At 42.7% G+C, this 13,995-nt stretch overlaps 1 protein-coding gene across 1 annotated transcript in view; it reads left to right on the forward strand.

Moving 5' to 3' along the window:
* USP33 (ubiquitin specific peptidase 33) overlaps positions 1-13,995 on the forward strand; it is a 138,641-nt gene that overhangs the window by 49,612 nt on the left and 75,034 nt on the right. The window lies entirely within an intron of this gene.

Consider the following 13,995-nt stretch of genomic DNA (forward strand, 5'->3'; position numbering starts at 1 on the left):
ACATGTCTTGCATATCTAGTAAAGGTGGATTGGCATTAAAGGAATACTGTATGTCATAAAGTAGCGTTTTCCCCCTCCAGTGCTAGATTGATAGCACTCTACATGCTGTGGTGCTTAATTGGCTCACAGTGCTGACTACTATCCCTTGCCCATTATGAATTTTGCTATAAGGAGAACAGTAAAACAAGCTAATATGAAGACAGATGGAGGTACTTAAAGGGGAGCTCCACCCAAAAGGGGAATCTCTGCTTGTTTGCTTCCTCCCCCCCCCCCCCCTTTCACTGCCACATTTGGCACTTTTTGGGGGGAGCAGGTACCCGCTCCCACTTCCAGGTAAGATTGCCGCAGCAATATCAAAGCATTTCCAGCCCCTCCTCCTTCCCCCCTCGCTGCCTTCCGGGACACAGGTCCCAAAAGATGGCAAGACCATTCAGAAAGCGCAGTGGGACACGCACATGCGCAGTAGAAAACCGTCTGTGAAGCCTGAAGTCTTCACTGCCGGTTTCCCTTACAATGCTTGGTCCTGCACCCGATGCCATTTGACGTATCGCCGCGGGGGGGGGGGGGGGGGCAATTGTTGGTCAACATTGCATGATCCCTGGACAGGTAAGTGCCCTTATATTAAAAGTCAGCAGCTACAGTATTTGTAGCTGCTGACTTTTATTTATTTATTTTTTTACAGACTAAAACTCTCCTCTAAGCTATCATTATTAAAATTGCATTACCAATAATATTACCATGACCACTTGTCCTTGGTGAACTTAAAACTTGGAACCTTACTTCCACCTTCGCTTTCCATGTGGCCTTGCCTTTTGCCAGGGTAATGTTCTTCTTTACATCAAAGCTTCCTGTCATTTCATTGATGTCAACTATCCACTGGGTCGTTGTTTTTCTCCTTTTCTGTTTCTTTACATGGTTCTCTTCCACCATAAATCCTTCCAAGTCCAACCGAGTTTCTTGTGTTATGACCCAAAAATTGGCAGTTCATTTTTTGTTAGTAAATCTAAACTCTAGCTGGACAACATTTTAGTTTGAAAAAGCACAGTGTGTTGTGCACAATTGCCATGTTTTTTTTTTTTTAAGAAAATACCCATTTTAAATACTTTTCAGTGATGTGGTATGCTCCACCTACCAATGTAATAACCTAATCTACTCCCCAGTGATCCTTGTTCATTTTAGACATTTTAGAAAGTGAAGGGCTTTAAAAGTTGTTAATTTTTTTTTTTTTTTTTTTTAATCTCCTAATTGTACCATTCTGTTCCCTTGCCTGTTTCTATGTAGCGGCGGCCAGTAGTCCAGTACTGCAGATGTGCCTGCGCTGGCCACTCCCACATGCTGATCTCATCTCTCTTGATTACATTCTCCATATGCTTCTGTTATACCTGTGCACCGAATTAAAATTTTGGAGCCGAAATCGAAAATTCAGGATGCATTTGGCCAAAACCGACCGTTTTAATAAAAAATATATTTTTTATATATAATTTTATTATATTCGACTTTTTAATATTAATAATTTAAATGAATATGAATTTATTGTTGTCCTTTATCAGAATCTTTAGTGCAAGAAAAGCTCAAGAAACATGTAGCCTTTAAATTCTATGTATGTCTTCACACTGGTCTGTGGCGCTTCTGTTGTGGTGTTAAAAATCTTGCTTGCTGTATTTTTTGTTCGTTAAAAAAAGCACACCTTCCCATTTAAATGCATTGAAACGCAGCATTAGTGGCATATCCTTCTCTATCGGCAAAATGCAGAAAACGCCATTTTCCGCCGATATGTTTTGGCTGCTGAAATTTCGGTGCATCTCTAGTTTCTGTAGAGTTTCCCCCAAGTGTTTGTGGTGGGCTATCTGGCTTGCTACTGGTTTCTCAACAGTAAGACTTGGAGAATGCTGTTCAGAGAGGGGAAACCGCAAATTCAGCTAATAAAATAGCCCAGTGTCATCGGTACAGAAATCAAGGAGCGATTGGCCTAGTGGCGATACAAAAGGCAATTAAAAAAAAAACAAAAACTAACTAGGAATCTAACCTTCCTCATTCAATACAAAACTAAAGAAAAAAGTTTGGTATTAATTTTTGATGATCATCATTTACCATAAAGGGCCACCATGGTATTATGCCATATATCATACACCAGTGTTCCCCACTACTTTTGTTCTATAAGAGTCATAGACGTTTTCCAATGTATAACGTGTCCGCTTAGTCCAGAGGACATGTTTATGAAGCAGTGAATGTGATATTCACTCAAAATTAACTTAACTAGTGAATCATTATAACCAGTTCAACTCTTTGGGTGTGTCTCGTATGTTTAGGCATTGAAAGGGTCAAAACTACACCTGAGAACTTGTTTCTACCTTTCTCGGCAGGCTCAGGACTTTTTTAGTAAAACTGATCTGGGCGGCTGTAAAGTCCCCAATCACTTTTTTAGGATTTGCTGGGTGAAGCCCTCTCCTTGGTTCCTGGGCTCTCCTGCTTTGCCTGGGACCACAACAAACAGTACAAGGATGGCAAGCGGGAGGACACCAGGGAACATATGTTCCCCGATGTCCTCTGCATAGTGTAAACCCAGAAGTCCTCAGTTCTGAGCATTTCTGGGTTGAGCGCTAACAAAATGGATTCGAGCACAGTCTGTGGTTGATCAGCTCGAGCAGAGGACAGAGGAGACATTGGGGGTTTAATAGACAACTGAGTACCTATCATCCACCCAATGGCCAGAGCCCCCATGTAAAAGAAATAATAAGTGAAAACCAGTGTTCATTTTGTCGACAAAAACCTTTTCCCTATTCATCATAATTTTAGCTGACGAAAATGAACTGAAAATGATCCCACGTTTTCCCCCCAAAATTACCCCCAACAAAAACTGCAACGAAAATGAATTCCATTTTCATCAACGAACAAAAACAAAACGAAAATGTAAGGAGGGGACGTTTACCCGCGTGAACTTCTGGTTTTCTCAGAGCTCCACCTGTAAAACCCATGAGTGTTTCCCCTCCCAGCAAGTAAGGTAGCGACCATAGCGTGCTTAGGGATGTGGCGTCAAAATGCTTAGCACTGTGCAGCATTACACACGACTGTCTAGAGAACTGTGCAGCATTTACAAGGCTCCTGACTTTCCAGAGCACTGTGTGTGCATTACAGGCCTCCTCAGACCACCATCCAGAGCACTGTGTGCATTACAGGCCTCCTCAGACCACCATCCAAAGCACTGTGTGCATTACAGGCCTCCTCAGACCACCATCCAGAGCACTGTGTACATTACAGGCCTCCTCAGACCACCATCCAGAGCACTGTGTACATTACAGGCCTCATCAGACCACCATCCAGAACACTGTGTGCATTACAGGTCTCCTCAGACCACCATCCAGAGCACTGTGTGCATTAGGGGCCTCCTCAGACCACCATCCAGAGCACTGTGTGCATTACAGGCCCCCTCAGACCACCATCCAGAGCACTGCGTGCATTACAGGCCTCCTTAGACCACCGATGAGAGCACTGTGTGCATTACAGGCCTCCTCAGACCACTATCCAGAGCACTGTGTGCATTACAGGCCTCCTCAGACCACTATCCAGAGCACTGTGTGCATTACAGGCCTCCTCAGACCACCATCCAGAGCACTGTGTGCATTACAGGCCTCCTCAGACCACCAGCCAGAGTAGTGTGCATTACAGGCCTCCTTAGAGCACCAGACCGAGCACTGTGTACATTACAGGTCTCCTCAGACCATCATCCAGAGCACTGTGTGCATTACAGGCCTCCTCAGACCACCATCCAGAGTAGTGTGCATTACAGGCCTCCTTAGAGCACCAGACAGAGCACTGTGTGCATTACAGGCCTCCTTAGACCACCGATAAGAGCACTGTGTGCATTACAGACCACCTCGGACCACTGTCCAGAGCACTGTGCAGCCTTTTCAGGCCTCACGACTGTCCAGAGCACTGTGTGCATTACAGGCCTCTTCCACAGACCACTAAAAATGTACTGCAGATTTACTGGTGAAAACAAATGTTAAAAGTGTTAAAAAATGTAAATGAAATAAATAAAAACACCAAAAATATTTGGAAGTACCCCAATTGCTCTGCACACCCATTTGTATGCAAACATGTGTAGGCTCCTATAATGCAGTATATTATATTGAGGAATTCAGATATTACCGTACACTTTTTACTGATGTATAGTTACGGTTGTATAGCAACAAATCTTGTAGTAATAAGGTAGTGTGCTGCTGTGGGAGCTTTCATACTGCTCAGAGATACCTGCCAGGTGAGGCAGCCAACCTATGCCCAGGCCCCTGCTCTCTCTAGGGTGACCTGCTATAACATGGTCTGCATTGGATGACTGTGGCCAGACAAATTTCTGATCTCTGTACAGATTTGTAGCATGTCTGCTGCAATTCACATGCTCAAATACATTCACAGCCAGTCTAAAGTACAGAAACATCGTTGTTAGGGAACCAAATTGTTTAGGCATTTTATCGGGAAGCTTCTGAAGGCCAAGGTCACTGAAGAGCCAAAACCAGTTTGTGCAAACTTCAGAAATAGCAAGTGTGAAGTGATGCAGACAAGAGATGACTTCATAACTACAAGAGATCTACTACATAAATATTTCCAAAATAAAAAATAGTTGTTTAGTTACTGGTATTAAACGCATATCGATTGGCCCTAAAGTGTTTGCAGGCATCTAATGCCCTGTTGCCCAACCGGCTACCCTTTGGTATTTAAATTGTGTCCCTTGAGCCTCAGCAGTCCGTACTTGAAGCATAGATTTGTAAAGGGGCCTTTAATAACAGTAATCTTAGTTTCAGGTCTCCTTGGTTTTTTGTGTATATGCAGTACAATTGTATTTGACTTTTCAATAAATATCATGAATTTAAATGAATATGAATTTATTGTCGGCCATCATTGGCACCTTTCGCATAAGAAAAGCTCAAGAATAATGCATCCCTTTAAATTCTATGTGTGTCTTCACACTGGTCCGTTGCGCTTCCGTTGTGGTGTTAAAAACCCTGCTTGCTTGCTCAGTTAAAACAACGGCACTAAAAACGCACCTCCCTGTTGAAATGCATTGAAAATGCAGCAAGAACGCATCAATTACGCACTCGTGTTACATTTTTAACCACTTCAATACAGGGCACTTTCACCCCCTTCCTGCCCAGACCAATTTTCAGCTTTCAGCGCTCTCACACTTTGAATGATAATTACTCAGCCATGCAACGCTGTACCCAATCAAATTTTTTTTTTATCATTTTTTCACACAAATAGAGCTTTCTTTTGGTGGTATTTAATCAACACTGGGTTTTTTATTTTTTGCAATATAAGTGAAAAAAGAGCAAAAATTTTGAAAAAAAGAACCATTTTGTTTTAGTTTCTATTATAACATTTTGCAAATAAGTATTTTTTTTTTGTTTTAATAAATTTGGGCCAAAATTTATACTGCTACATATCTTTGGTAAAAAAATAACTCAGTTTTGTGGATATCATTTAGTCTGTGAAAGTTATAGAGTCCACAAGCTATGGTGCCAATCATTGAAAATGTATCACACCTGATGTACTGACGGCCTATTGTATTTCTTGAGGCCCTGAAATGTCAAGACAGTACAAATACCCCCCAAATTACTCCTTTTTGGAAAGTAAACATTGCACGGTATTTAGTAAGAGGCATGGTGGGTTTTTTGAAGTTGTAATTTTTTTCAACTATTCTTGGGAAAATTAAATAATTTTTTTTTTTTTTTTTTTTTTTACACAAAATAGTCATAAGTTTTTTTTACTTGCAATTACACCCCAAACTCAACCCATCTGCTACTCCTCCTGATTATGGCGATACCACACTATGAGACTTTTACACAGCCTGGCCACATACAGAGGCCCAACATGCAAGGTGCACTGTCAGGTGTTCTAGGAGCATAAATTACACATATAATTTCCTAACGACCTATCACACTTTTGAAGGTCCTGGAGCACAATCGAATTACCCACAAAATGACCCCATTTTGGAAAGAAAACACCCGAACGTATATTCTATGAGGTCTTTTGAACATGTCATTTTTTTTTCACAAGTTTTTGGAAAATGTGGAAAGAAAATGAAAACATTTTTTTTTTTTTTTTTTTACACAAAGTTGTCAATGTAGAAGATATTTCTAACACATAGCATGTACGTAGCAAAAATTACACCCCAAAATACATTCTGCTGCTACTCCTGAGTATGGCGATACCACGTGTGTGAGACTTTTGCACAGCCTGGATACATATAAAGGCCAAACATCCAAGTAGCACCTTCAGGCATTCTAGGAGCATAAATTACACTTCTAATTTCCTTACAACCTATCACGTTTTTGAAGGCCCTGGAGCACCAGGACAATGGAAATGCCCACAAAATGACCCCATTTTGGAAAGCAAACACCCCAACACATAATCTGAGGCATGGGCTGCAGTTTGGTACTCCGGTACTCTGATGAGCTGCAGACAAGTATTCAGGTTCTCTGATGGGCTGCAGACAGGTACTTGGGTACACTGATCAGCTTCAGAAAGATACTCGGGTACTCTGATGGGCTGCAGAGAGGTACTTGGGGATTCTGATGGGCTAGAGACAGGTACTCAGGTAATCTCATGGGCTGCAGATAGGTACTCAGGTACTCTGGGCTGGACACAGGTACTCGGGTACTGTGATGGGCTGCAGAGAGGTATTCGGATACTCTGATGGGCTGGAGACAGGTGCTCGGGTACTCTTATTGGGCTGCAGATAGGTACTCAAGTACCCCAATGGGCTGGATACAGTTACTCTGAGAAGTCTGCTTTGGTTCTGTTCTCAAAAACTGGAATATCTGGGTCTGACTCTGAACTCGGCCTCAGCCAGAATGTTTCTTCCTCTGGAAGAACTGCAGACATTGCAGGAGACAACTCAGTTTCTGTTGTTCAGCAATTTGTCATCCCTCTGGGCTTGCATGCGGGTGCTGGGCCTGATGGTGTCCACCTTTGAGGAGTTCTGTTTGCACAGTTCCACACAAGATCACTGCAAAAGATTATGTTGAAATGGGACAAGGATCCATGGTTTTTAGGCTTTGTTCTCCAGCGCTTTGACAGGGAAAATTCTTCTCCCCCTGTGCTGGACGGTTGTCGCCACGGATGCCAATCTGTCCGGGTGGGGAGGCGTCCCCAGCACGGATGTGTTCAGGGGGTCTGGAGTGTCCAGACTGCCAATTAATGTACTGGAACTCCGAACAATCAAACTTGTCTGGCTCATTGGACAATTCGTCTTCAGGGGTGTCCGGTACAAATTCATTCGGACAAGGCCACGACCATGGTCTATGTCAAAACCAGGGGGGGGCACAAGAAGTATCGGGGCGGCTCGGTAAATAGCCGGCATTCTATGGTGGGCTGCCGATTCGTTCCAGTCCTCTCTAACTCCTGCCACGACTCCTGTGCATGATCGAGGCAGAATGTATTCCGGTCATTCTAGTGGCCCCAGACTGGCCTCACTGATCTGGTACGGCTGGTCGCCGATGCGCCTTGGGGGACTTTTTCTAAGGGAGGATCTGCTGTCCAAAGGACCAATCTTCCATCTTGCTTTACAGTCTGGCTTTGACAGCTTGGCTGTTGAATGGCAGGTGCCGAAGTATAGAGGTTTGTCTGAGTAGCTGATTCTTACGCTGTTGAAAGCTAGGAAATCTACTTCTAGGAAGATCTACTGTTGTACTTGGAAGACGTACATTGCGTGGTGTGAGTCTCTCGGGTTCGTCCTTGCTCCTTCTCGGTGGATCAGATCTTAACCTTCCTTCAACGGGGGGTTGAACAGCAATTGGCCTTGAGTACCATCAAGGGCCACGTATCGACTTTGGCGGTTTTTTCCAACGACCTTTGGCCACACACTCCCTGGTGCGTGCCTTTCTTCAGGGTGTCCAACATTTGATTCCTTCATTGCGGGCACCGTTGCCGCCCTGGGACCTTTTTTGGTGCTTTCAGCTCTACAGAAGCCTCCCTTTGAAATTATTTGTGAGCTTTTCCTGCTTTCACTGTTCCAGAAGGTGGATTTTTTTGGTGGCTTTCACCTCTGCACGCAGGGTGTCAGAACTAGTGGCGTTATCCTGTCGTTTACCTTATGGTGATTTACAAGGATAGGGTGGTGCTTCGCCCCTGTCCGTCATTCCTTTCTAAGGTGGTCTCTGACCTAAACATCTGAAGGAAATTGCCTTGCATGCCTTGAATGTGGTCCAGGCAATTAGGGTGTACCTGGCAACTACGGAGTCTTTTGGGAAGTCACTCTGTTGTGCTCATAGACAGACCTCACAAAGGGTTGTCTCCTTCCTCTGTGACCATTTCCAGGTGAATCAGACAGATAGTGGTTCAGGCCTATTCCATCAAGGGTCAGGTTCCTCCTTTCCTTGTTAAGGTGCACTCTATTAGGGCGCCTAGTACCTCCTGGGCTTTCTGTCATCGTGCGTCAGTGACGCAGGTTTGCAGGGTGGCCACCTGGTCATCGGTGCACACTTTTACACATTTTTTACAAAGTGGATGTGTTGGCATCTGTGGATGCTTCTTTTGGCTGCAAGGTTTTGCAGGCTGCTGTTTAGAGGGCCTGGTCTTCTTTGAGGGTGTATTTCTTTTCAGGTGAGCTCCAGTTGTTTATGGTAGAGCTCTGTTACCTGATTAGCTATGGTTAGCCTTGGGAATTTTTTTCTGCTTTTTCCCACCCCCTCATGTTTAACACTGCTTTGGGACGTCCCAATGGTTAAGAAGAATCAGGAGCTGTGTCCATCAATGAACGAAAGAGAAAATAGAATTTTTGACTTGCCATAAATTCCATTTCTCTGATGTTCATTGACGGACACAACACCCACCCCTCTGTGGAGTTGGCTTTCTTCTGACACGGCTTGTAACATTATTATGCCTATAGCTGAGAGTGGGTGTATACCCCTGGGACTGCCCATAGGTGTAGTCGAGCTTTTTTCCTGCCTAGTGTCCTACTCCTGTAGGGGGCAGTATAACCCAGTGGGTTAAGAAGGAACAGGAGCTATGTCCGCCAATGAACATCAGAGAAATTAAATTTTTTCTGCACTTAACTGTACTGGAACACAGTAAAACACATTAAAAATGCAGCAAAATCCTTATTTAATGTAAAGAAAATTGTGGGGGGGGGGGGGGGGGGATTCACTGGAACGCATCAAGAACGCGGATTTTGAAAATCATCCACAATGCATCTGAAGTGCATTTCCATGGTGTGAATTGGCCCCTAAGCACAGTAAAATTAGGGCAAAATCACGTGCATTTTTGGCGCCAGTATCCTCTTTTTCTCTTGTCTGCAAAATGCAGATAACACCATTTTCGGCCAATATGCTGCAGCCACCAAAATTTCCATGCATCTCTATACAATATCTTTTTATATGTGCCCCTTTTGAAGACACCAGGGCTGCATTTAAAGCCCTCCCTACCTTTATAAGTTGACCAGCACTGATGTAATGGATGCAATGCAGCTGTGCTAAAGTGAAACGCTAAGCTTTGTACTTTGTACTGTGAGTATGGATTGGACCTTTGTTACACATAAAACTGTACTGTGCAGCTTCCTCTTCCATCTCAGTCTCAGTTTCAGCAGGAAACCTGCAATGAGAGTTGAGAATTTTTGGTTTGCACATTTACACGAATCAACAGATGGTGTTCTCAGAAGCCCAGTGTCTGTTGTCAAACACTGCTGCTATTGACTAAAAACCATAAGCTATGGACAGGTAGACGGTGTATCCCTTGCAAGGCATGCCTTGCAGTGCTTGTTGGGAGCAGCCTTTGCACAACATGGCTTTTTATGGGACCATTGAATGGCAGTCACTATCCAATTATGATGCAAGTGCAAAAAAAAAAAAAAAAACTTCAGGCAGGAAGAAGAGATGTATACTCCCTGTTTTCCCCTTCCTTCTAGATTTCCCTGGGAGCCTGAAAACCAGAGAAGCCTATTATACAAATAAGACCAGCTCATATGGACAAGGGCTGTGGTCCGCCTCCCAAATCTCACTTCTAACCCATCATTGTGATGGTGCGGATGGACTTGGGCTCAAATCCACAAGAGCTGGTTTCTATTTACAGAGCTCCCCCAGGTTTCTGAGATCCCAAGGTGCTGTATGAGAAAGCAGATTGAGCACACTTGCTGTAACATGATTTAACAGCCAAAAGTTTTCAACAGCTGTGGTTTTGGCTTAAAGTTAAATCCCCAGTTTCAATAACCCACACCGCACCAGTCGAAGGACACAGACCTCAATCTTCATATCTACAGCCTCAGGTGCACAGAATGCATGAACTCTGCATAGTCTCCCTGTTCGATTACAATGCTTCAGTTATGAATGAACACAGTGAATGATCAGTACTGATCACTCACTATGTTCATTCAGAAAAGGAAGGGGGTGGGTATATTACATATTTACTGGCCCCTTCACCTGCTTTCCATTTTGAAAAGATCCCTGCAGCAGCTGACGGGGGAGGGGCAAAAGCCGTCAGCACTATAGGGAAAGAGGGGGGGGGGGGGGGACAAAAGGAGCACACAGTAAGACCCGGGCAGCAGAAGGATGGGGTTACCTGGACAAGAGGGGTGGCATTTACAAGAGCCTATTCTTTTTATTTTTTTCCTGCAGCAGCTGAATGCCGGTGGAAGGGGGAGGAAGATATGTGGGCTTTCTGCTGCTGCAGGGGAAAAAATACTGGGGATTGGTTCCAGTAAATGTCGCCCCTACTCCTGTCCAGGTTTCGGGGTTGGCAAGGAAGGAATGCGATCTACCCATCACCTGCCCAGGATAGAAGGGTTGTCGACTCCTGGACTACATCATGTATGTTGTCTTTGATTTTACCCATAGTTCCACTTTAAGTATCCGGAACCAGATTTGTAATCTTCTCTTTGTTTCCACTGAAATGTGAATGTGGGACTGGTGGTTTAGGATAGATAAACTTTCCTGAAAAGTATTTCAGAAACACTGATTGGGCGATGAGCCAGCTTCCTGTGTCTGGCGAAACCTGCTGTAATTTTCCAGCACTGTGTGTATTTGCTGATGCAATCAGTCAGCTCTCGGGGGATTATCTGTGTATGATTGCTTATTGGAAGGAAGAGAACCCGTCCCCGCCTGACACAAGAGCTAAGAAACAAACGTATTGTTGTTGTGCCGCTTCTCTTGGGATTGACACCCAAATAATAGTCCTGTATGGAGACAAACAAGGGACGCCATTGCTGGTCATCTATGGGAAATGTTTGTTGCAGGGTTATCTTTGTACTCAATATTTTTGAGTCACTTGCCTGTAACAAGCATGCAGCTAGTGAAACTAGAATAAAATTCACTACTGATGATCTGCATGTTTTTTTCAGGCTAGTAACGTAAATTATTGAAGGTTTTGGATCAACGTAACAGCCAGGCAACCATTTTCAAAAGGAGAGTTCACCAGTGACCATCTGTTATTTCTCCATCTATACTTTAGTACATACAGTATATTTTATGTTGCAGTCTTTAAGCAGTATTAAAGAAGATCCAAAGATAAAGATAGAATGGACTTTTTAGGCATAATTAAAGTTTAAGCATAAATTTTATTAGAGCAAAGAAATATGAGCTAAAAGAGTTCCACTGGCCAACTAACACCCCTTTCATGCTTGTGCGACTTGTCCTGCAACTTGGGACTGCAAAGCCGTACCCCGTGATTTCCAATGAGTACAGTTCATATCTGTGCGGCTTCAAGTCACAGCGACTTCAAAGTAGTCTCTGCGCTTCTTTGGTCTGACTTTGATGCGCCTTGACGTCCATAGACCTCAAGATTACACAGGCATTGCTTTAAGTCGCACAAGTGTCAAAGGGGCCTAATGGTCCAGTTAATCCTCAACAAATGTAATTAGGCTAGACATCCCTGAGACTGGTGGGTAACCGTATATGGTAATACAGTGAGTAACCCAGATGGATAATATCCTGATAAGAGTATCAAAAAAGATAAGGGGTCAGTAAACCAACTCAGGGTATGTCCATCCCTTTCTAAATTGATTTGATCTCGCTCACCCATGCCTTTTGGGAGCTAATCATATCTAATGAATAGAGATGCAAAAAAAAGAAAACGTAAGTGATATTCTAATAATCACGACACATACAAAAAAAAAAAAAAAATATATATATATATATATATATATATATATATATATATATATATATATATATATATATATATATTATATAGTAGTATTCAGCACGTGTAGCAGAATGACATTTTACTTACTGAGATTGTGATAAATACTTAGTGCCAATAAAGCAGGGCAGCCGAACAAATGCAGAATAATGTGGCTCCATGCAATATTCCTCATGCTTTTATTGGTACCAAGTGTTTCTTATCACAACCTCTGTAAGTAAATGTCATTCTGCTACACGTGCGCATGTTTGATGTTGAATACTACTGTATATATATTGATATTTTTGTATGTTTTTCGTGATTATTAGCATATCACTTATGTTTTTTATTTTTTTTTTTTTTGCATCTCTATTCATTAGATATAATTAGCTCCCAATGAAGCGCATGGGTGCGCAAAAGTAGTCGAGCCCAGTTGAAATCAAGATCGAATGGGATGTTTTACAAGACCCCTTTCCTTTTTTGATACTTTTCTCAGAATATTGTCCATCTAGAGCAGCCTTTTTCAACCAAGGTGACCAGGCACCCAGGGGTGCCTTGAGGTTTCTTCAGGGGTGCCTTGGCAAAATGCTTAAAAATTGCCAACAAATTGTATACAAGCCGGCGTGTGGATGAAGCCTGCCTTTTAGTTACACAAAGCCACAGGTTTTCGTTGTACGCTATTACAACCTTCTAGCTGCCGGCGTCCTAACGACCAATGCCATCATCAGTTGATATGAAGGATATGAGTCACATGCACAGCATCTTTGTTTGACCCTCCCTTGCCTCTCTCCATCAGTCCTGGCATCACATTAGCCGAGTAATGGAGGACGACGAGAAACAATGCTAGTGAGTACAAGTTTGCAAAAGTGTATTTTCTTTGGAAGAACAAATCCCCTTTAACATTGGGTGTCCTACGTGTGTGGATGTTGCTGCGTTATGTAAAACTATTATCCACTCTCCTCATCTTTGGATCTTTTTTGATGACTATTAGGACGTAACATAGAGCCTTATTCACTAAGATGGAGTAGAAGAATGGTTTCCATTTAATTACTCCCACTTAGAGTAATTAAGACCTCAACTAGGCGAACGTGCGGACATAGAACTACGGGCAGATACAGTAGTGAATTCCGTATCTGCGTAGTGTGAATCGCGGTTGCGTTTTTCTAGCTGGCAATTCCTATTAAGCTATGATTATTCCGGTGTATGTATGCCAATAAACCATTGTTATATGGGATGTGTTCTACCTCCTGTTCGGCTATGTGTTTTGAATAAAAGTATTGAATAAAAGTTTTGTGTATAGTCTGTTTTCTTCTTTTGCTTACAAATGCTTTTCTGAATGATGATTACAGAGCAATGTCAGCTATTCTGTAAGGTTACATTTATTTTTATGCATAGTTATGTAACTGTTATGCGTTTTAACTTTTAGATTTCCTATTAGGAGACTATAGAGTTCTCTAATTATGAATATTTATTCTTTATTCATCCTAAACTTTTAGGCATGTCTAATTGTACACAGCACATTGGTGTAGTGGTCTATGCTCATGGACAAAGACTGCTAGTTCATGAGTTCTAGTCCCAACGATGCTAACACCCACTGGTGTGCGATTATTATTTTGCCACATAGTAATACCTTGGCTAAATCACCTACACTTGTATGCACATGAGCATGCATATTAGGGAAACATACATGCAGATGTGGCAATTAGGCATTCTCCAAGTTTCAGCATTGGAGCATAGGAGCGCTAATCGCTAAACCATTGAGGTGTGCTTTGGCGATTTCTACCACCTCACTTATTCGCTTAAGGATAAATATAAGTGACAACCTTTTGTCTATATAAGAATCTAGCCAATGCTGTTGCGGCTATTACCAATAAAACGAATAACAAATGA

Source organism: Pelophylax lessonae (genome assembly GCF_965119305.1).
Source record: "Pelophylax lessonae genome assembly, chromosome: 8".
NCBI lineage: Eukaryota > Metazoa > Chordata > Amphibia > Anura > Ranidae > Pelophylax > Pelophylax lessonae.